Source organism: Phyllopteryx taeniolatus, chromosome 9 (assembly GCF_024500385.1).
Source record: "Phyllopteryx taeniolatus isolate TA_2022b chromosome 9, UOR_Ptae_1.2, whole genome shotgun sequence".
NCBI classification, from domain to species: domain Eukaryota; kingdom Metazoa; phylum Chordata; class Actinopteri; order Syngnathiformes; family Syngnathidae; genus Phyllopteryx; species Phyllopteryx taeniolatus.
This window is the reverse complement of record NC_084510.1, coordinates 12,281,506-12,304,946: the sequence shown is the minus strand read 5'-3', so window position 1 is coordinate 12,304,946 and position 23,441 is coordinate 12,281,506. Positions and strand designations below refer to the sequence as shown.

At 39.9% G+C, this 23,441-nt stretch overlaps 1 pseudogene; it reads left to right on the top strand.

Annotated features, from left to right (window-relative positions):
- Positions 1–1,953: 1,953 nt before the first annotated feature.
- LOC133483492 (eukaryotic translation initiation factor 2 subunit 2-like) lies at positions 1,954–4,776 on the top strand (annotated as a pseudogene).
- The last annotated feature ends 18,665 nt before the right edge of the window (positions 4,777–23,441 follow it).

Below are 23,441 nucleotides of genomic sequence, written 5' to 3'. Positions count from 1 at the left end.
GCATACGCGACGTCAGCCGCGCGATTCCCACAATGCAATGTGGATTTGTTTTTGTTGCTTAATTAACATACTTATTGTTAAGTTAAATGTCGTTTTTGTGTATGTTAACAGTGGTTCTTGGAATGTATACCTTATTTAACTGTCACATTTATTGTTGATTTATGTTTTTGTTTTGAAACCATTACTTTTGGTAGTGTATGAAAGAATGACCTCTTGGTCAAGTACTCTACCAGAGTGTGCCAAACAGGGCATTAACTATTAAAAGATAATAAGACCTAAGTTCACTTTAGCAATAATTGTGTGGGACACTGACCAAATAAACAGTCATAAAGACCTTTAGCATTATGTAGTCACTTATCATATTTTATTTTTCTTTACTTTTCTTTCTGTTCATTCTTTTCTTCTCAAAATAAGTATTTTCAGTGGGTTCAAGTCCAAGTGAAGTCACAAGTCATTGCAGTCCAAGTTGAGTTGCAAGTCTTTTAACATAGTGTCGAGTCTAAAGTCAGCAAATTCATGACTCGTGTTATGTGACTCGAGTCCACACCTCTGGTATTTAGTACTAATTTCGTGGTGAGATATTTTCAGAGACTATTCTTAAACATACTGCTGACACAGCACTTTTTACTGTTTTGAAATACAGGACATACCAAGTTTTTTTCTGGATTTGGAATCCACCCTCTATGAAAGGCATGTGTATGCTGAGCAATGTCTTCAAGCGCAAACCACCGGCACTGAGCTGCTACATGAGACAATAATCTCAAATGGATCAGACATTTTATCAGATGTGGAGAGGAATTCATTCATTTTTAAATGTAGAGCCGGCTCAAGGCACTTGTGGAAAAAAGAATCAAACAAACACCCAGATTTTTGGATTACCGTAAAAAGTTTTTGGAAGCAAACAGTAGTGGTATCTATGTTATTGTATTTCTGTGCTTTGTACCATAAAATGTCATGCCAAGTATGAGACAAGGTATTAGTGGCTTCAAAGAAGTGAAAAAAATGTCAGAGAAAATCACGAGGGACTAATGTGCTCCTGCCAACTCCACCTCCACTTGGATGTTGTCTTAATCCTGAAGCATTTTGGGAGCTAAGCCCCAATGTTGGCTCACAGAGACAATTCTCCCAGGCTCGATCACATCGGTTTCTCAGTGATGGCTCCCCAGCCAATGTTCTTGCCCATTGTTGTGCTGTGACTTGTGTCAACTCCCAATTTATCGCACTGTGAGTGCGCAGGTTTTCGTTTCTTTTCTTTTTTTTTTATATGAAAGCGTTTGCTGTGCCTCTTTCGCTCCCTTTACTGCTCCTTTGCTCCCACTCAGCTTTTTTCTCCTCTCTGTTCTGCTCTGTTTGTCACTGCTCGAGTCTTATGGTAAAATCACAGCTTTGACACAATGTGGTCACAATTCACAAGGCTGATTATCTCGCCCACATTTAAATTCTATTTCTGTTAGTGATGTGAACTCAACTTGGAGCTCAACTCAAGTAAATGTGTTTTGATATACTGTAAGTTATCCAGTATTGCTAAATGTCGTGACATACTTCTTTATTTTGTCACAAGATGACTAACGGACAGTGTTTGTGTAAATAATGGATGTGTGGCATTTGCATAAATATCACTTGGGATGTCAAACATTATCAACAAATTTCTTATTAGCAGCAAAACTGCAGTCATGCATTATATGTAATGTAATGTGTGTGGCAATCAGTCACAGCCAAATGCCCCAAGCCCCACTACACACAATTTCCACCCACCCGAAAAGATAGAAGGACGACCACTGACAAATGGTGAATATTCATAACTCTGTGGTAATGGCCATTTATATAATCAGCAAAGATGGGGTTGGAGATGAATCTGGGTTAATTATCAAGAGCAGTTTAAATTGCATTCTTCTCTGCACTGATGCTAGTGAATTACTTTGTGTGCGAGTGAGAGAGGGAATGGGGGATAAGATGTGGGTGGATTACACAAGGGGACGTCAGGCATTCTTCTTAGTTAACCCAGTGGATTTGGAGGCAGGAGTGTTTTCCCAGGACTTGACTGGATATAAATATGGTGCCAAGCTCAACCGGGCAGCTGGGCCTGCAGAACTGAAGATAGAGGAAAACATGTTCCTAATCCTTTCCTGGGTATGACCCTCTTAACCCTTCCATTGTGGAAAAGGTTTTAGCATTTCCTTATGAATGCTTGAGTCCCTTCATTCAGATGCCAGGTCCGCTTGTAATTTTTTGGGCAGATGATGATTCTGCTTGTACGTTTAGTTTTTTAAACCATACTAACACAGTAGGCAACCTATAACTTCACATTGAATGTAGGCTTGTTCCAATTAGATTTTACTAGTATTTTGTACAAAAAGGAATCCAGAAACCATTGCTTTATAGCAAAGTTCTGTTCTCACCAATGCATGGTGTACTAAAGATGGTTAGTAATGCTTACCAATAGCTGTCGCCTCTTACTTGGGACGATAATGTGGGATATCAAACTCGCTCATTTGAAGTAATTAAATGTATTACTTTATTCTTCATAAAGCCAGCCTACTTAAAACTTGGTGTTTAGAAGTTTGCATTTACAGAGACACATTAGTTACATACAATAAATTTTCAACGTGACTATAAGTCGAATAGAGTACTAAAATGTTGCCTTGTTGGTTGACATCATTTTTGCAGTTTTGTAAGGACAAAGTTGTCATCAGCACATGAAACATTTACCAAGAATGCAAAGAAACTCTCATTTCTACCAGATCGTTCTGCTGTACATGGCACCCAAGTTGAACAGTTCTCGGTTGCATTGGTACTAAATTGATAATTACTGATTATCACATTTTTTTTCTCATATCAAAGAATTTAATGAATACAAGCATTCTAACTTTAACTACTCTAAAATATACAGAGTATATATAAAGCATTGCAGTGCAACATGTCGGCCATGTTTATGGAGAAAATTTTTGGGGTGTTTTGCTTCAAGGGTTCACACTGGAATGTATTCCAGTTCCAAGCTAATATAATGTTAAACATTTTAGTTTTTTTCTAATTTTTACAAAATTCCAGACAGATTATGTGTTTTTTATTATTGTTTTGAAAATGCCAAGTATGATTAATTTATATGCATTACTCAATCTACAACACATACCATCGCAACCAAAAAGCTAGAAATGATGTCCGCCTTGTCAATGATTTCTCCCCCGTCCAATTGGTGAAGAGGGACTATTACTACAAACAAAAAAGTAAAGCTGTCGCCTTCAAACTGTAAAATTAATTTTTGCTCAAGGACACCATAGCAAGTACAGAAATGAAACGTGAAAAACAACAAGAGGTGTGTAGAGTAGCCAAATATTGTACTCAAATAAGAGAACTGTTACTTTAGAATAATATGACTCATGTAAAAGTAAAAAGTAGTCATTCAAATATTGACTTGAGTAAGAGTAAGAAAGTACTCGATGAAAAAACTACTAAAGAGTAATTTTTGAGTAACTGATTTTTAAAATTTGTTTTAATTAAATCAGAGCATGAATATCAAATGAAAAAAATTTATATGTGGAAGTCGACACACACCTGCCACTATTTCAATTTTTAAGTGCCCAAAAACCAACAACACATTCATTGGGCCCTACAGAAACATTATTTGCTTTATTCCCTTCAATGACTTTATGAAGAAGCTGTTTGCTGAACAGACTTAGTGATTGCGTGTGCATGTGCCACACCATAGAGATAGTGCTAATGTTGCCATATCGATTGCCAAAACAACAATAGAAACATCTGCAACTTACCGCAAGGTGTTTTCTCAAGTTAGAAGTGGGCTGAAATATCCAAGTTTGGGAAGTCACAATTGAATAGCTGCATGATAAATCTGTTGTATTTGGGTTTGTAAACACACTTGTCGACGTTTTCCCCCCCCAAAATGAGTCATTTTGATTGGCTTGCGAAGGCTATGTGCGCGGTCATGTGACTGCCTTGTGTCGTCTGATTGGTGAATTGGAGTCAAATGATATTAGTGTTCATGTTTGATTGGTGCAACGGACGCCCTATGCAGAAGTCAAAGATGGAGTCTAAAAATAGACGCCCACACGCATGAATGGATAAATAAAAGTAGCTTAAAATTGAGGGAGAACAAAGTGATGTTCTTGAAGAGGACAACCTGGACCTGATGCTTCCTGCCAAGAAGAAGGCGGCCAAAAAAGTTGATTTTTATGAAGGAGAACGTCTTGAGAAGGATGATGGAGTGGAGGATGATGAGGGAAAAAACAATGATGGCATTTCATTCAGCTCCACCACAGGACCAGCGTGGGCTGGCTCTGAAAGAGACTACACATATGATGAGCTCCTGAACAAAGTTTTTAACATCATGAGGGAAAAAAACCCTGACATGGTGACAGGAGAGAAGAGGAAATCTGTGAGGAAACCCCCTCAGGTGGTGCGAAAAATACCTCCTTTGTCAATTTCACAGATATCTGCAAATTGTTGCATCGTCAGCCCAAACATCTCCTCACTTTCCTATTGGCTGTGCTTGGAACAAGCTGTTCCATTGACAGTAATAACCAGCTTGTGATCAAAGGAAGATTTCAACAGAAACAGATAGAATATGTCTTGAGCAGATACATCAAGGAGTATGTGACGTGCCACACCTGCCGCTCCCCTGAGACCATCCTGCAGAAGGACACTCGTCTCTATTTCCTGCAGTGCGAGACATACCACTCCTGCTTCTCCGTCGCGAGCATCAAGACAGGCTTCCATGTGGTGACGGGCAAAAGGGCGCAGCTCCGTGCCAAAGCCAACTGAAGGGCCACCGCATGTTGGTTGGCCTCCTGCTCCGTTCTCCTGGCTTCCCTTCTCTCCTCAGAAGGGTCAAAGCTGTGGCAGGCAGGAAGTTTTCCTCTGTTTTTAAAAAAGGACTTAATACATTGAAGTGCAAGTGGATTGGGTTTGATAACGGTTTGCTGCCCCGAGTAGGCAGGAGGCCAGATGTCTGCCGTCTACGTCGTTGGATGCATTTGGATTATTTTGACCCTCTGCATTTTTTGCTGTAATTGTTGATTCATGCAATAAAATCGGATTTATCCCCCCAAAAAATAATTAGTTAAAAAAATTAAACAAATAAAAAAAATAAAAATAAAAGTAGCAAATGATCATTGTAACGGAGTAAAGGTATCGATCGTTCTTCAAATAAATACTCAAGTAAAACTAAAAAGTGCAGTGCATTTAAAGTTCTTTGACAAGTACAGTTTCTCAAAAATTTTACTTGAGTAAATTTAACGGCGTAAATGTAACACGTTACTACCCACCTCTGGAAACAACACTGAGTAATCAACGTAAAACAACGACAACAAAAGGTTGGCGTGAAGTGACTACTACAACAAAGAGGTGGACAGAGCAACAATAGAACAAGGAAGCCTGAAACAGAAATAAACAGACAGAATCTAACTATACTCGCTAGAAATGCTAGAGAAATGAAATGATAGAAATATTTTCATTTGTTAATGAACAAACAGTAAATACTGCAAGATTAAACAAATGACAAACAAGGAACGAGTAACACTATAAAACAAACCATCAATATTATGAATGTAAACTAAATAATAATCTGGCATTTTCCATCCACTTCTGATGCATCTAAAGACCCAGCTGATGATGTCTGACAGCAGGTGCGACACAGGAAGCTCCGCCCACTAGCGATCCCCAAGGAGTCTATGGAAACAAAAACTAACAGGCTAGCAGAGAAACAGGAATATGACGAGGAGTGACATCAAACTGAAGAAAATGTGGTTTAAACACAGATGCTACATTTCAGTTCAGGAGACTTAAAAAAGTAGGCACATGTTCCGCAGAGTCCCCCTGGAGCTTAACTCAAGTGTCTCACCCGACCACGCAATCGGCCACTGATGACAAAAATGTCAGGATGTGGTAAATATGACCTTTTTTTTTTTTTTTTTTTAGTTTAAGAGGTGCAAGTTCCTTCAAACAGGGCTCAGGTACTAAAGAGGATAAGGAGTGTGTAGGTTCAGGAAAAGTGCCAGAATCCGAGGAAGTGCAGGCCCTCATGTTTATGACGAAGGTGCTTCTCCCTTGTCTCCCTATAGAAATTTGCCAGCGCTTCCTCCTGGGGCATCAATCACCCAGCCCCGTGTCACTGTAAACCATTCACACTACCAGCCTTGTCCCCCAAAAAAAGAATAGCCTGTCATTTCTATGGTTAAATTCAATCCCATCTACTTGAACATGCATCGACAGGGACCCGTTGGGATGAGAGTGTCATTTATCACGCTTCAGCTGCTGTTGGTGCTGTGGGTAGTGGTTTGTGTGTGAGTGCGCAGCAGCGGCCCAGATTTGTCTTCAAGATGCCAGGGAAAGATGATGGGAGCGCAACGTGATCGGCAAAGCAATAGAGCATTTAAACTTGCATCAGACAGTGTGAGATTATGATTTTCCCCCACTTCTTCTGTCTATTTGAAGCAGGAGAAGAACACAGTTGTAGCTCTCTTGTCTTTTTAACCCCCTTCCGCAGCTCTAACTCACCCCACTGAGCTTCAATATTGGCAATTTTAGGGTCACAATAAGTCCTTGTGTTCAGTAAAATTGATGAGAGGTCAGGACGTCTGCCGGTAAATCTCAGTTCATTTCTGTGTAATCATTTAAGACTCAAGACTCAACACTCAGATACAATTTCACTTTTTTCATCATTAGTTTTATTGAAGAAGAAAGCCTCATCCCCACTGTTTCATGGACACATCCTACAATTGTTTTACAGTGGAAGCTCAAATGTCGAGCCTAATCTCTTCCGGGGCACTGGTTGACCTCTGGCTTGTTCAGCGTTTGAAAAAAAAAAAAATGAATACACACTCAAAAATGTACATAAATACGTGGCATTCACCAATCTAAAGTATGTTTTCTTAATAACACTCTACAAACTAGCACACTAACAGAATATTTTTCTGTGACTCTACAGTTGTATAATATATAGGTATATAGGATTCAAAATATAATTATATCTTCATTATTATGATCGCTTTGATCCAACAATATGTTCATGCATTTTTTTCTCAAGTTTACTGTTAAGAATCTTTTTTTAAGAAAATACAGTAGCTAGTGGGATGCATGTTCTCGCATCTGTTTTCACAAGTCTAATTTCTTGTGATGTGTTGGTCTCCAACGATCTGGTTCTTAAAGCAGGCTTTTTTAAGTACATAACCGGAGCTGGCTCCTGATTGGGAGGCAATTTGTTGTTTTTTTTCTAGTCACTTTTCTGTTCAACCCGCATGTGATTGGTCAAGATGTGTGGTGGTGTCTTTGTGTCCACACAAAGTGGAAGTGGGAAGGCGTAGGTTACAGACATGCAGCACAGTAAGCACACAAACTGGAGTGAGGGAGATACAAGAGTGTGAGAGTGCATTGCTGTATAGTGAGAGACTACATGTAGCTAGGGTGAAAATGAAAAATACTAAACAAAAAAACAAAAGTAAAATTTTGACTCATTTTAAAGTTAATAGACAAGGCAGAGTGCATACCTATGCAAAATAAAAATTTCATATCGGGCAGGCTCCACAAACGATTGCATGTGTGTACTGTTCACTCATTCGTTAAGTCGCAAAAGACAAGCAAGAGAACTTACTGTTAATGCACAAAAGTTCAACAATACACAAAACTGTTACACCCCTTGTGCCGATATTTTACAATTTTTTTGTAGCACTCTGAGCATGTGAATTAATAAAGCAATATAAATAACGCAGATTCGATATGTATTTATTTTTAATTAGTAATTAATTTTACATGTAATTTGGTAATACATTTATTGAAGCAACCAAAAAATGGAGGAGTCACTTGGGAGTCGAAAAGAGCTGACTCTGTTTTGGGAACTGAGCCAAAAGAACCTGCTCTCGAAAAAGAGCCGAAATGCCCATCCCTATTTTTTTTTACATTTTTTATTTTTTTTATAATTGTTGTCGTGAACTTTGTCGAGGTTAACAGCCTCCACTGCCTGCATAATGGCACAATACTGGAGTCTTGTGTGCAGCGTGCACATAACAATGTAATTGTATTTAATGTTGGCCAGTCTGAAAGGTTATTAAGAACATTTAACTGCCATTCAAGTGTAAAAATAAATGAAAGTTAACCTATTAAACTGTACTAATCTTAATAATTTTGCAGATACCCTGAGTTTAGACATTTATGACATATCACCAACATTCATTAACAATATACACATAAAGGACAATGCAAATGGGGGGAAAAATCATTTCCTTTCCTTCCTTTCAATGCCATTAATGTTTGAGTAATACCAAATAGCTCCCACAAAAGTTCTGAAATTCTCAGTTTAATATTCTCCTAACATGGTGAAAGACTTTGAGGATTCTGCTAATTGAGCCGCACATTTTAGGGCCATTGTTATTTTTATGCTGTTGTGTTGATACGTCCAAAAGATGTGATGGTTCTACATTCCTCGTCAGCGTCCTAATGAGAGTCTTGTTGTGGCTGACATTTAAAGTACGTCCAAGAGATAGCATCTATTCTGATTATTTCTATTTGTGCTGCGGGGTCTGTTTTGGTTGGTGGTTGATGCCGCCCACAGCATGCAATCATTTTCTTGTCTGAGCTGTACAAATCATTACAAAGAAATGCCCTCAGTAAACTAATTACCTTCTCTTTTTGTTTGCATAAGCCAGTAAGTGTTCACATCAAGCCACCTAGGGAAAATTAGCCATTCAGTTGAGCTGGGTACATTTACATCATACAATCCACCCTTAATTAAAATCCAGCCTCATTTAATAGACATATGCAGAATTTTTTTTTTTTTTTTAGGAAATTGTAATACTCTTGTGTGGAGTTAGTCCTTTGTTGAAAACCTGAACCTTTTACACACTTAATGTTACTTTTCAGTGGTGTCTCGGTTGATCTCTGAGGCCCAGCTTGTGTCCACCATTCATCAGGGAAACCTGAGTGCCCCCCTGTCAGCTGAAAGGGGAATATCCTTGTTTCATGTCCCCTCTGGGGATGCCAAGCACAAACAGTTATGCACCTTTATTTGACTTATATATCTGTTTAATGTATTAGTGGGCACATAGCTGTGAAATATTTACATTATTCTAGACACAGCCGAAGAGAGTTTGCAAAGTGCCACCAATCTAAAAACAATAAAGCGCAGTCTATCTCTTTATCGCTGCCATTTTATGAAATGACTTGAGGCAGGAGATGATTTTATTGCTCGAATGTGGAGAGTCCACTGCTTTCTTGCCTCGTTTTCGAAGCCCTTTACCTTGACTGTTTTTATAAAGTGTGCTTGAATAGTGTGCAACAATAAAGGCGCGGACTTAAAAATGAGCCATGCTCTCACACGCTGCCCTTCTAATTATTTGCTCACTGATTTTAGATATTTTAAGGTTAGATTTATATGAAACAGTCTAATTCCAAAACTCTAAAATGAAGGTTCATTTTGCTGTTGCTTTGCAATAAGCTACATCTATAGGTCATTAATGGGTTCATATTCATAACAACATCCTTATACAATTCAATTGTAAATGTCAAATGTCTCTTCTCTGCTTGCCTGTTCTGCTGTTTTGTTTGTTACTACAGTTTCCTTGGTGATCTTTGGTGGGCGGTGCCTCTTGTGTCGCACCTGCTGTCAATGACAATTAGTAGGATATTTAGGTGTAGCAGAAGTGAAGGACGGCACTGGATTATTTACTATATATCTTGCTTCCTTTGCCTTTCCGAATGTCCTTTTGTTATAACTAGTTAATAATCTGTTTTCTATTGTGCTTGCTGTGTGTTTGTCTGTTTTTGCGAACGTAAGTACTTCTCTGTCATTTTGGTATTTCATATTATAATCAGAATCACCTTTATTGGCCAAGTATGTTAAAAACATTGGAAGCTAGTCTGAAAAATTGCCGCTACTCTAGTATTAACTAACAAGCCACTATTGGCAAAGTTTTACTATGGAATTATAGACATGAAATTATATACCGTAATTAAAATGACTTCAGGAATTCTGTCTCACCGAACTGTCAGCTTTAGCTTATATGCAGCAGGTCATTTTCCAACAGGAAGGCACCCCAGCGCTGAGGTTTGTGCGTTCCTGGATGAGCAGTTCCCAGATCTGTGGATTGGTAATCGTGGTCCACGGAATGGGCTTCCCTTTCACCTGATCTCACACCATGTGATTTTTGCATTCTGGAGTTACATCAAGTCGTAAGTCTATGGAACAAGGCCTCGGGATCTCCTAACGCTTGAAGAACACATCACGAATGCATGTGCTTCAGTGACCCCCCCTCGAAATGTTGTAAGAAGTTGGTCAGGCATGCGTGGAACTATGGCAAGATTGCTACGAAACATGTGGTGCACACGTCGAGGTGCCCCACTGATTTATTGATGAACATTCCAAATCAAAGATGGTTAATACTTAATATAGTCTTTACCCTGTGAATATCATCCACTTTATATATCAGTTAAATTTTCAATAAACAATACAAAACCATGAGGGACCTTTTAAACACCCTGTATATTATTTTTCTCCACGATAAGCTTTGTTGTTGTGGCTTTTCGTTGCATCCCACTTTATTCTACTCATGTTATGTGCACGCTATGTTTATTAAATTCAGATTTAGTCTTTTGTGTTGAGTTTGCTTTGGGGTAAAAGATTTAGCGGTACAGCATTCTGACAGTAAATGCAGCAGTTTACTATGACTTATTGTAGGCTCCTAAAACCAATATGAAGAAAAAAAAGGAAATGAATTAACAATAATAAAAAACTTTATTTTAATCTCTTTTGTTTTTATATATCCAAAATCATGAATAATAATAAAAAGAAAATTCAACCAAAATAAAACAATAAATCATTTGTAGGTGTGAATACGTCTCTCCCACACCCATCATCATTTGGCCTACAGTCGATTAGGCCTACAGTACATGTGTGACTGTACCTCCATGCACAAAGCACGGTCCATAAAGGCATAGATGGGCCATCTTTCCCACACCGATGTTATAGTTGTAGAGAACAACCCCATATTTTCTTAATACATGTAGTGTAATAGCCAGCTGTTCCAATACCTTTGATGGATTTTTTAAATTTACCAACCAGGTGGACCTGTGAGAATTGGCTTCTAGTCTTATCTTTTTAATCAATCCATCTTGCCAAGGTTCACCTCCCCTCAAAAACCAAGGGAATAATCAGCCTTGGAGGAGAAGGAGCCAACAGTGTGGAAACTGAAATCTTGTCAACAATGGTGGCCTCACAAGAGAGCAGCATGGATGTTGCCATAGTAGCAGCTCTATCATAGCTTGACAGCATTATATTCAAATGACTCATTTAAAGAAGCGTAATGAGCAGGGTTTTCCTCCAAATTTGCTTAAAATGATTTTAAAGGCCCCATATTTTGGCTATTTAGACCTCCATAGAGTGATTCTCAAAAATGGACTTAGTATAGAAGGTTAAATTTAATTTGAAAGAAAACACCTTGGTTTTGTCACGAGTGTCCAGAAAAGGCCCCTCTGACAGCTAATCTGTTTCACCCAGTTTTGTATCCGCTTTGTCCATATTTGGCTAAGACCACCCCCTTTTCTCTGATTGGTTGAGTCTGTGTAGAAGACCCACTTGTCCAAGCATGTGTGTTTGTTATGGAGACAGCGCTGGCTCGGGAGCGGAAAGGGAAGGTGGAGTTCTTCCCTAGTGATGTAGATAGGCTCGAGAAATTTGAATTAACTAATTTCAGGCAGGCGGCACGGTGGACGACTGGTTAGAGCGTCAGCCTCACAGTTCTGAGGACCCGGGTTCAATCCCCGGCCCCGCCTGTGTGGAGTTTGCATGTTCTCCCCGTGCCTGCGTGGGTTTTCTCCGGGCACTCTGGTTTCCTCCCACATCCCAAAAAACATGCATTAATTGGTGACTCTGAATTGCCTGTAGGTGTGAATGTGAGTGCGGATGGTTGTTTGTTTGTATGTGCCCTGCGATTGGCTGGCAACCAGTTCAGGGTGTACCCCGCCTCCTGCCCGATGACAGCTGGGATAGGCTCCAGCACGCCCGCGACCCTAGTGAGGAGAAGCGGGTCAGAAAATGGATGAATGGATGATTTCAGGCATCTCGGCAGAAAAACGTCTGTGACTCGGGAATGGGTGGACGATTTTAATTCATATTTCACATGTTTAGTGAGGCACCAGAGAGACAATATTACATCCCAAATACTAGAAAAAGCTGGTTTGGCCAAATATGACCCCTTTAAATGGCAGCAGCCGCCAATTGTTAAAGCATCTGAAGCATGACATCTTTCATTTTGAACAAAAAAATAAAATGGGAAGATACAAGACTCATGGTGCGCTTCAACAAAGATGAAACTGGAACATCACTCATCAACTTTTTACTCTGTCTGGAGACATATGGTAGCAAAATGCTGCATCTTAGTGTGTATATTGCCTTCTTGTGTATGACCTAATGAAGATGTGACCCCTGAACAGCTTGGCCACTCAGACGCACAAATGTTTCAATGAACATGCAGGCCAGACCGCCAAACAGCTGCTGCTCACCCAACCACATCGATTCCCCGCTCAAGCAACATGCTGCAAGGGGAAGCTGGACAACACTACGTAAGGTCATTTGGTAGTCGCATATACCAGTATACAGATAAATCCACACACACACCACAGCACACCCTAGCCGCCACAGTTGTGGACTTGCCAGTTACAAAACAGCAGCACATCTGTCGTTTTTTCCATTTCATGCAGTCAATTTACTCTAGATAGACAAAAGTACACGTATTACAGAAAGTGAAAATGGAAGAAAAACATTTAGTCATCAGTCAAAATAATGAAATAATCATAAAAGGCATTAATTTCTCTCCCAGGACTGTAGTGCCCTGTAGTGTCCATGGATACGCTAATGCTTACACATTCAAGTACAAATTGTGAGTTGAATGGACAGGAGCCCATTACTGACGACAAGACAAATGCAAACAATTTACACATTCCACATTTTTCTCTTTTTGTGTGCAATCATGTCAAGTGAACCGTGAGGGTCCAGTTGAGTCTGTGAGCAAATCAAGAATCAATGTAATGATATGGCCCATTAAGTTATGAAATGAGGTCCTTCACCAATTGTTTTGTTTCTAGTAGGTTTCTTGAATCGGGTTCCCCTGTAATGACCTGCAAAGACAAACACCTCTATTGGCAAGTCAACTCTATGCTGCTTTCTACTTCTTCTGTATGCTGGCTAATGTATGGGATGTGTTTATCAGCGAGAAATCAATCTTGACAAAACATGATGAAATAATTTAAACAGTATTTCATAGCATCATATGTGTCCAACATGTGGAAAATCACCAAACCATACCATGTTGACCTGATGACAAATGGGCACAATTTAGACAATATCACTTCACATGTTAACTAAAATAAGTGAATGTTCCTGAAAAGTCCCAAATTCAAAAGATTAAACTGTTCAATAGTCAAATTAAAGTTAAATTCAAATTAGATTTCCCAAAGCAACTGTAATTTAATTTATCCCAGTAATGTAATGCATAACAATTAAACAAAATTACAAAAGATTTTTTGGATTCAATTAGGTAATCTAGTTTCATGTAATTAGTTACTCCCCAACACTCTATGTATAGATTATACTACTTTGAACCAGCCATACAAATTTTCTGATATTAATTGCATCAACAGTGACTAAGTTAATGTGGCTTGACGGTTATAATCATGACTATAATATTGAATGCACTCACCCTGTTATGATTGGGGACACACGGGAATCAGTAAGCAATCATGTCTGCTGGCTGATATTGTAAACATTGTTTGGAGTGCCCATTCTTACAAAGTGCTAACACCTTGTTGCCGCTTACACCACTGCATAATTGCTTTCTTAACTAGTTGCAGAATTTACCTTTCTGATTTCATAGACACATTCATACATTACATACATGATGCACATATGTGCATAATGATTTCTACTACAATAATGTTGTCAAAACTAATGAGCAATTTTTGATGTGTGAAAATTACAATCCACGGTTACCAGAAACTCCTTCCATTCATTTGTCTTCGTCATCTGTGAACCAGGGAGTTGCCAACTGAACCATAAAGTAACCTGCTTGACAGTTAAAAATAAAGTGCTTTGGCGCTAGCCTGTGGTATTCTAGTTTTGTTTAGTTAATAATATGACATAAATGTTATGTTCTTCACATTGGACCACATTCATAAACAATTTTTAAAGCATACTGTACATTCATCCTTCTGTTCCACTTGTATGCATTTCAAGAAGATTGTGACATTCATTCATAATCTATCTTTTTTAAGAACACTCCACATACAGTATTTAAAAAAAAATCAAAGTTCAAAATGATAGTATACCATTGTAAAAACAATGCGCTGATTAAAAAGAAGAGTAAAAACAACCTTGAAACCTTCAACGTATAAGACTTTTCTGGCTGACGTACATTATGCTAAATATGAAATGGTGAGCTTCAATTAATACCTTAGGGATCTTGAAACAGCCTTATATAGTGATGTTTCAAGCCCCTTGAGACACTCATAGCAGCATCACCAATGTTTGGGAATCCTTACTTTAAGAGTTCCTGTGTTGAAGTCTCTCAATAAGCTTACATTGACTGACAGCTCAGCCCCATTGTCCAGAACGTACAGTATATTCACATTAGCTGGAAATCCACAGTTGTCTCTCTCAGGGCATGAGCAGAGGGTTTAATAATAAAGTATGGGTCTGTCATAATGTACCCTCTGTGGATCATAGTTCATTAACTCAACTGTAGCCTTACAAGAGCACAGGGGCCGCCACATACCCCCCACCCCATCAGACCCATGCTAGCCTTGTGTATATAGTGATGATTCAGCACTTAAACTGGAGCACTGATGTTGAGTCAAATGAGAGAGGAGGAGGAAGAGGAGGAAGGTTGTGGCACACTGCCAAGCCATCAGAGTGGAGAATGGGTGGTGGGCGTAAGGGTACGAGTAGCAGAATGGGGGTCGTTGGTGATGTCATTCAGTGCTTGGAGTGATGGATAACCTTACCAAGAACACAGAAGCACACACACAAAAATACTCACTTTGTACACAAAAACGTGAGCTCACTCTCAAAGATATCGAGCACATGAATATTCAGCGTTCTCATACTCTCACTATAACTTTTGTACGCACACATACGTGGTTGCACACAAATAATTCACACACACAAACTCAGATGGGGGAATCCACCCACGCGCAGTCATTTTTTTTTCTTGCTATTAAAGCACTTCTTTGGCTCTGATCACTCTTCGCTTATCTTGAGCGCCGTGAAGATGTGAGCTGCTGGGGGAGGGAGATGCAGAAATGGCACACAAGCCAACTCCATTCTGCTGACTGCTTCACTTTGAGTCGAATTGAACAAACCCGGAATATACTAACAGCCATTCAAAGTAAAGCATGATTCATTTGTGCCATTCAGACGTCATGAGACGCATTCAACTCGACCACCATCTAATAAAGAACCATCACACATTTGATATCAATGCATTTGATTAATTGTGGAGTTTTTCATTTACTCACCTGAGATTTATTTTTTTGAAATAGTTCTCCAGTGACACATGCAATAAGGGGCTATGGTATACAATATTTTTACATTATGGTTATTGTGCTGTCTTTTCCATCATAGGAGCAAATATTAGAATTTGCAGCCTTAAATCGCTAGTTCTGGCACTTGTCTCTATTTACTTTCCTGAAATTAAAATATAAATTTTCCTCTCCGTTTTCATTTCATTCTGCGCATACTGTATGTGTGTGTGGTTGTGTGTCTGCTTCTTGTGCGCATTAGCTTAGTGTGGAGGTAGTTTTTTGGCCCTCCCCTATGCCATTCTTTTTCTTTCTCTGTCACACTCTGCTGCTCCTCTGTGGGCTTTCATCCTCTCTCACTCCTTTGTCAAGCAAGCAAAGAGAGTGAATACCTATTTTAAGCGATATGCCATGCGCCATTCACACCTACAGAAAAAGCACCACAAAACAAGTTTAAAGCACAGAGCTGTAACTTTAAAGCACAGAGCTGTAACTTCTCACATCCACCATAACCCGCATCATGAATGAACATGTTGACTACCAAGCGCTGAGGTTGTGATAAATTGGAGATCACAACAAACAAAGGCATCACAGTCGAGAGTCTAAACAGCTTCTGGAGATAAAATGAATAGTAAAGAGAAGGACATGAAGAACATTGTCCTCCACTTTTATTATTCAAACAGTTATGTGTAATCATTCACTTAATAAGGTACTCTACTGTACATTGAACACATCTGATTATTGAAATGATTATAGATTTCGAGTGAACCTCATGATATTCCCTTCATGTGTGTGCTGTACCTTTTAATTCAGGGCTTGACTGGGTACCGAGCCATAAAACTGTCTGGTGAGTAACGGAAAAAATTAGTGCAAGAACCATTGTTTCTTTTTGTAAATTGAAATATTTGCCTACATTTTAAAAGAAAATCTTTGTCGAACATGTTTTTCTCTTATTACAAAAAAACCCCAAAACAAATCCTATGTTTTCACTTTTATCTCTTATAGGACTTTTTGTGTGTTCATGTTTGGCAAACTTAATTGAGAACACTGAGATCACATGATTAAAATGCATCTTAAAAGTGCTCTGTGCCTGTGACTTACGGCTCAGTGCTCATAATATTGGGGTGTCATTTTACTGTGCTGTGTAGAGTGTTTTAGGTTGAATTGTGATTTAGTTGGTAAGTGAGGGGTTAATCCAGCGCTTAATACAAGTATATCCCTGTTGTCAAAAGGTTTTGAGGAATGCAAAATGATTGCTCAATGACTCATTTTGAAATAATCTTTTTACTTTTAGGACTGTATAAAAGGGACTGTGTGACTATAAACTGAACTAAAGTGTACCTCAGTAGAAAATGCAGGTAAAGTTATGGATGGTATTTTTGGTGTTTCCTTTTTTTGTTCCTTGAAACTGTATTTGTCACCAAATTTGCTTGCTTTACTTTTAGCATTTGCCCAATACTAATTGAACCATTTATCTTATGTCAGATTCAGTGGATAAACTGACTGGCCATGATTGATCATTCTAAAGACCATGTACATATGTGCAGATACATGGTTTTCAGTGTTTTTTTTTTTTTTTTGTCTCTACATTTGAACGCAAGACAGGAACTGCAATCCTCTAAAGACTGAGTCCCTTGTCTTTCAAACATATCACCCGCTCTTGTATAGCTGAGAGTGAGATGACTCACAATGCAATGTGTCGGGCGCTCACAGTTCTCAGGTAATGAGAAATGATGTTGGTGTCAGCGGTGGGATCGTCCAAATCATCCCTGAGCTGAGTTACATAATTCAAATATCATTCTTTTTCTCACGCTCTTCTTTAATCCGTTATCATTGCCTTGTCCTCTGGCACGCTCTCCCTTGCTTCAAACAGATCAGATTTCTATTCGTCTATGTTCCAGTGACATCACCTCTCCTATGAGAGACGACTTCTGGAATTGGAATGGGGAGCAAGTCACCCATCACAGCAAAGCATTTTGGGAAAAGTCAGGGGTTTAAGAGATAAAAATGTATATTTCCGCATAAAGATTCATAGATTTTGAAATCTTTTGATCTTAGTAATTTTACAATAAGTTGGTTTCTGAACTTCTTTTTCATGTTTGTGCTGTGTTTACCTCTGTAGAACAAAAGAATGAAAGTATTTTTTACAAAAAAATCCAAGCATTTTTACTTGAATTTTTTTGGGTAAAATCATGACAAAGATTTTTTTTTTTTTTCTAGCTTTTCCTCTCTGGAGTACAATACAGATCAGAATGACTCGTAATATAAGATGGAATGTCTTTTTCCCTGTGCACACGTGAGTTACCAATATTGCTCAAGCACAAAGCTGATATTACATCTAAAATCCCTGTGATAGCAGGTGGTGACAAGAGTGATTCCAGAAGCAGGCCTCCACAAAAAGCATTTTCATAGGCTCCTGTGAACAATGCATCGATGCAACATATTGGACTCAACTGCCCGCGAACTCCATTTGCGGCCAGCTATGAGGAATGGAAATGGAGTGCACCAGATTGGTTTTTGCAACCTGAATGGGGAAACTTTCTGGGCTGATCTGATTCCCTATTGGCCAGATTGAGGTGACATACAGTGGAGAATATAAGCGGGGAGATGAAGTTGACCCCGACCTTTTCATTTCTGGCCCCCCTTGCTCTGCGCTTCTCACTCTGCTCAGCCTTCCACGTACTTCCGAGGCAAGGAAATGGAACAACATACTGTAAAACTCCAACTGTGGACAGGGAGTCACTTCAGCTTCTATCTTTTTTTTCCTCCCACTTGTCTTCCTTGTGATTCATTGTTCAGTTGGACTCACTGGAGCACAGTGTTTACACTTCCTGTCTCCGTAAGCATAAACCAGCACTTGCGTGCGGACATGAACATGAACTCCCAGACATTTTTCACTTTCAGATACCTTGCCACTTCTCTTACTTTTCCCTCCCCTCCCTCTTCTTTTTTTCCAGCAGAGGTTCAAAATCTTAGATGTATTGGAATGTCTCCTTTCATCACCCAACCATTTGTTAGGAGGATGGAGGAGAGTATACATACCCGAGAGAGTGTGTGTTGAGGCGTAAAGGACCCTCTCAGCCCAAAGCCAAGCGCTGTCCGTCCAACAGAGAGCCCAGACGGTGTGATTCAGCCCTCCTGAAGTCTAGCCAACTCTTACTCACATGCACACCACACACATCCACACACACGCACTCACACATTCTCAGTCACAAACATACTCTCTCGAAAGTCACCAAAGCAAAGCTACTAAAGGGGTGGCAGGGAGACATAGAGTGGACGGGGTGATAGTCGACCCTCAAGGCAAGGTCACCTTCGCCTGGCTCCAAGCATGCAGACAAGATATGGAGACTCACGAGGGTACAGGTTAACTTTGACTTCTAACAAACTACTCTTGAAACATGTTCAACTCCATTCAGGGCAAACGCATAAATGGATGCATGTATATGAGGCAACCGTCATGCTTTTAAAATTGTATCTATGATTTAGTGGGAGATGAAAATCATGAAGCAGTTGTAAGAAATGAATTGGAGGCATTTGATTCAGGTTTTTAATTTGATTTAGTATTACCGCATCCATCCATCCATTTTCCGTATTGCTTATCCTCACTAGGATCGCAGGCGTGCTGGAGCCTATCCCAGCTGACTGTGGGCGAGAGGCGGGGTACACCCTGAACTGGTCGCCAGCCAATCGCAGAGCACGTATAAACAAACAACCATTTGCTCTGAGCACATTCACACTTACGGGCAATTTAGAGTCTTCAATCACCCTACCATGCATGTTTTTGGGATGTGGGAGGAAACCGGAGTACCTGGAGAAAAACCCACGCAGCCATGGGGAGAATAAAAGGCCGGAATTGAGCCTGAGACCTCAGAACTGTGAGGCAGATTTATAACCACCCACCGTGCCGTCCCGGTATTACCGCATGCACCACAAATTTCCAGTGTACCTTCAGTTCATTATTTTCAAATGAATTAACTGTAGTTTTATAAAAGGCAAATTGAGGGCTCAATCTGATATTTGGGATTGAAAGGGATGGGTGTACTAAATAGTTTATCACTGAAATCAGTTTAATTAGTTTTAATCACAGTGAATAAATGGTAAGAGACAGTAATATACTAGCCTTGTGTTAGCAGGTTCAAAAGGCAATCTTTTCATCAAGTAGCCATCATCCTACTGATATTAATATGATTAGATTATTTTCATCTGATATTGCATAGTGTATAGGCCTGTCTTTATAATTACATCCCAGGGCGGGCAGTACTGGGGCTGGAGGATATTAATTAAAGATGTGCAGGACTTTTTTTTTTTTTTTAAGAAGCCAAACCATCCAAATGTGATGAAAATATCTTCACTTACAGCAGCTGTTGAAAGTAGCATCAATGACATGTGATGCCATGTGGTTTCTGGTGGTGCTGTTCAGTGGGAGGATTTAAATTCATGCTTGAGCACCTATTCATCTCTGCAGGCTGACCACGCATCTGGTAAAAGTAAAAGTATTTTATGCATTTTCAAAGAAATCTCTCATGCGCATCAGCAAGCTTTCTCCTAGTGTAAGGTTTTTGTTGAGCTGTAAACAGGATTCCTTTCTATCATTTCCACGTACACAGAATTTCTCCTTCTTGCAAGAAAAATGAGTAGATGCAAAAACCCTGCCTCCATACAACCAAATTAGATTTCTTGTTTTTATATATATATATGTAATGTAAAATATATTATAATATTATAAATCAAATAACTATAAATATCATCCCTCCATCCATCCATCCATCCATTTTCTTTACCGCTTATCCTCACTAGGGTCGCGGGCTGCTGGAGCCTATCCCAGCTATCTTCGGGTGGGAGGCGGGATACACCCTGAACCGGTCGCCAGCCAATCGCAGGGCACATAGAAACAAACAACCAGTCGCAGTCACATTCACACCTAAGGGCAATTTAGAGTCTTCAATTAACCGACCCTGCAGGTTTTTGGGGATGTGGGAGGAACCCGGAGTGCCTGTAGAAAACCCACTCAGGCACGGGGAGAACATGCAAACTTCACACAGGCGGGGCCGGGATTTGCACCGCGGTCCTCAGAACTGTGAGGCAGATGTGCTAACCAGTTGTCCACCGTGCCGCACTACAAATATCAATAAAGAAAATAAGAACACAATGTGGTGCAGCCGGAAAGTAAGAAAAGTGGCAATGGAATAAAAGAGAGCGAGGGGGGCTGGTTGTGTGACAAGCGACATAACGTCCTCTGAGATGCATTTGGACAGAGTGAGCATCTGTCAAAACAAGGCAGACTCAACGACTGCCTCACTAATGGCTGTAGACGTGAGCAACTGAGGGGGAGGAGAGATGAGGTGGCAGCACTTGCACATTCAAAGAGACACAAGATTGCTGCACCTTCCATGCACACACACACGTGCGCGCACACACACACACACACGCACGCACACACACACACACCCCTCCTGGAGCCGTCACCTTATCTCTTCCAACAAACACCACCAATCATTTGATACTAAATATCTACAAAGCCAAACTGTAATTGGTATTAAACCATTTTCATGTTTTAGTGTGCGCACGTGTGTGTTTGTGTGTGTGTGTGTTTCAACCTCACTCAAAGTGTGTGTGAAACATGTTTTTGCTTGTCAGAAACTTTCCACTATCATTCAGAGTGATGAATGGGACATCGTATCAATCACTCATCTGAATTGTTTTTTGTATTCACTTTTTTTTTTCAGCTGCACATTAAGGCAGATTTGTTTTTCACCCTCTTTTTTCTGCAGGCTACAAACATGAACACTGACATGGATGGAAAACCTGTATTGAGATGGGACCAGGCTATTAATGTTTTCCGAGGAGGTTCAGCACTGATATTCACAAATACTGCTCCAATGTTAAACTGAAGAGATTTTCAACTAGAAAGTCCAAACAGTAGTTTAAACTACAGTGCTGGAAATGTGACCCTTCCTGGCAGTTATGGAAATTGATGATGCTATAGTTTATATACTATATAAAATTGCACGGTTGCAACAAAATGAAAACAAACCAAAAATAAAAAATGCTCTACAATCTAATTATGTCTTGCAAGCACACAATTTAGATGGAGGAAAATGAAGCATGTGTACAATATAATGTCCAGCAAAAGCATACAGTACATCTGCGAAATTGTGTGTTTCTTCGTTTTATCTGAAAAATAACAGAAATGACTGTTCATTGTGTTTTGGTTACAGAGAAAACATTATTTTTTTAAAATAAATAAATAATAATTAAAAAAAACATGTTTATTTGGATTAAGGTGAACCAGGAACATTTCCGTTATACACGGGCGACTGGATTATTGGATTACAGTATTTTGCATGTATTACAGAGAATTGCACAAGAGTTCACTGTAACTTCTTTTCAAGTATTGCTTAGGTTGTGCTCATGTTTTAAATTACAGTGGACCCCTTGGGGCGGCACGGTGGCCGACTGGTTAGAGCGTCAGCCTCACAGTTCTGAGGACCCGGGTTCAATCCCCGGCCCCGCCTGTGTGGAGTTTGCATGTTCTCACTGTGCCTGCGTGGGTTTTCTCCGGGCACTCCGGTTTCCTCCCACATCACAAAAACATGCATGAATTGGAGACTCTAAATTGCCCGTAGGCATGACTGTGAGTGCGAATGGTTGTTTGTTCCTATGTGCCCTGCGATTGGCTGGCAACCAGTTCAGGGTGTACCCCGCCTCCTGCCCGATGACAGCTGGGATAGGCTCCAGCACGCCCGCGACCCTAGTGAGGAGAAGCGGCTCAGAAAATGGATGGATGGATGGACCCCTTGGCGCAACAAGAAGACTTCAACCCAAATCTTTGAGAAAAATACAGGATGATGTTCTGAAAACAGTCATTGTTATAGAACACTTGGTAATCTAAGGTTATTGGGATAAAAAATAAATAATGTCTGTAATTATTTACTTACTTTGTTTAAACAATGGAACAGTTTAAATGATTTCTTACATGGAAAATAACGTCAAAGTTAAAACCTCCTCCTGGAAATGATTGTGTTCACTGTATTGAGTGCCCACTGTACAGAATCATTAAATTCTCTCAAGATGTGTTTTGTCGCGTTTGCTTGGAAATATGTTTTATGTAGCTCTTTACATACAATCATGGGATAATTCATTCCTTCTGGATTTTAAAGTACACCAGTCCCGGGAGTAGCGTACCATGCAAGCATACAGAACAACACTGATAACTGAATGGCCTGACAATCGTCGCTGTAAAACCTCACAATCACAACGTCTTTCTCTTTTTTTTCCCTGTGCATTTGTTATGCACACATACACAGAGCATTGTATGGTATGTTTTTGTTAAGATTTTGACAAACAACAACAGTGACCTTTAAGAGAGGCGAGCCAGCAAGGCTGTGATCACAGGGAATGGAAACGGAGCCAGAGTGAAATGTCAACCGTCCCAGTGGTCTTAACGCTGACGCAAAACTGGGAGAGAGATAGAGACCTAGACAAAAAGAGAGAGTGAGTGTGTATGTGCGAATGTGCTTATGTGTGGTAATTTTGCATGGGAATGGTTTGTGGATAGACATTTGTTTCAATCACAACCAGAGGTACAGCCAGCTTTGAGGTCTCAAAGTACAGGCCTTGCGACTCCCCCCAAACCTCTATGTTTCCCAACAAAATTCTTAATTAATGTAACGGTGCATCGTAATATATTAGAATATCATCTACGTAAAACTATAGTTCAATTCAAAAAGTGAAACCCACATTCATTCATTCATTTTCCGTACGGCTTGTCCTCACCAGGGTCATGGGCGTGCTGGAGCCTATCCCAGCTAACTCTGGGCGAGAGGCAGGGCACACCCTGAACTGGTCGCCAGCCGATCGCAGGGCAGATATAAAAAACAGCCATTCGCTCTCACATTCACACCTACTGGCAATTTAAAGTC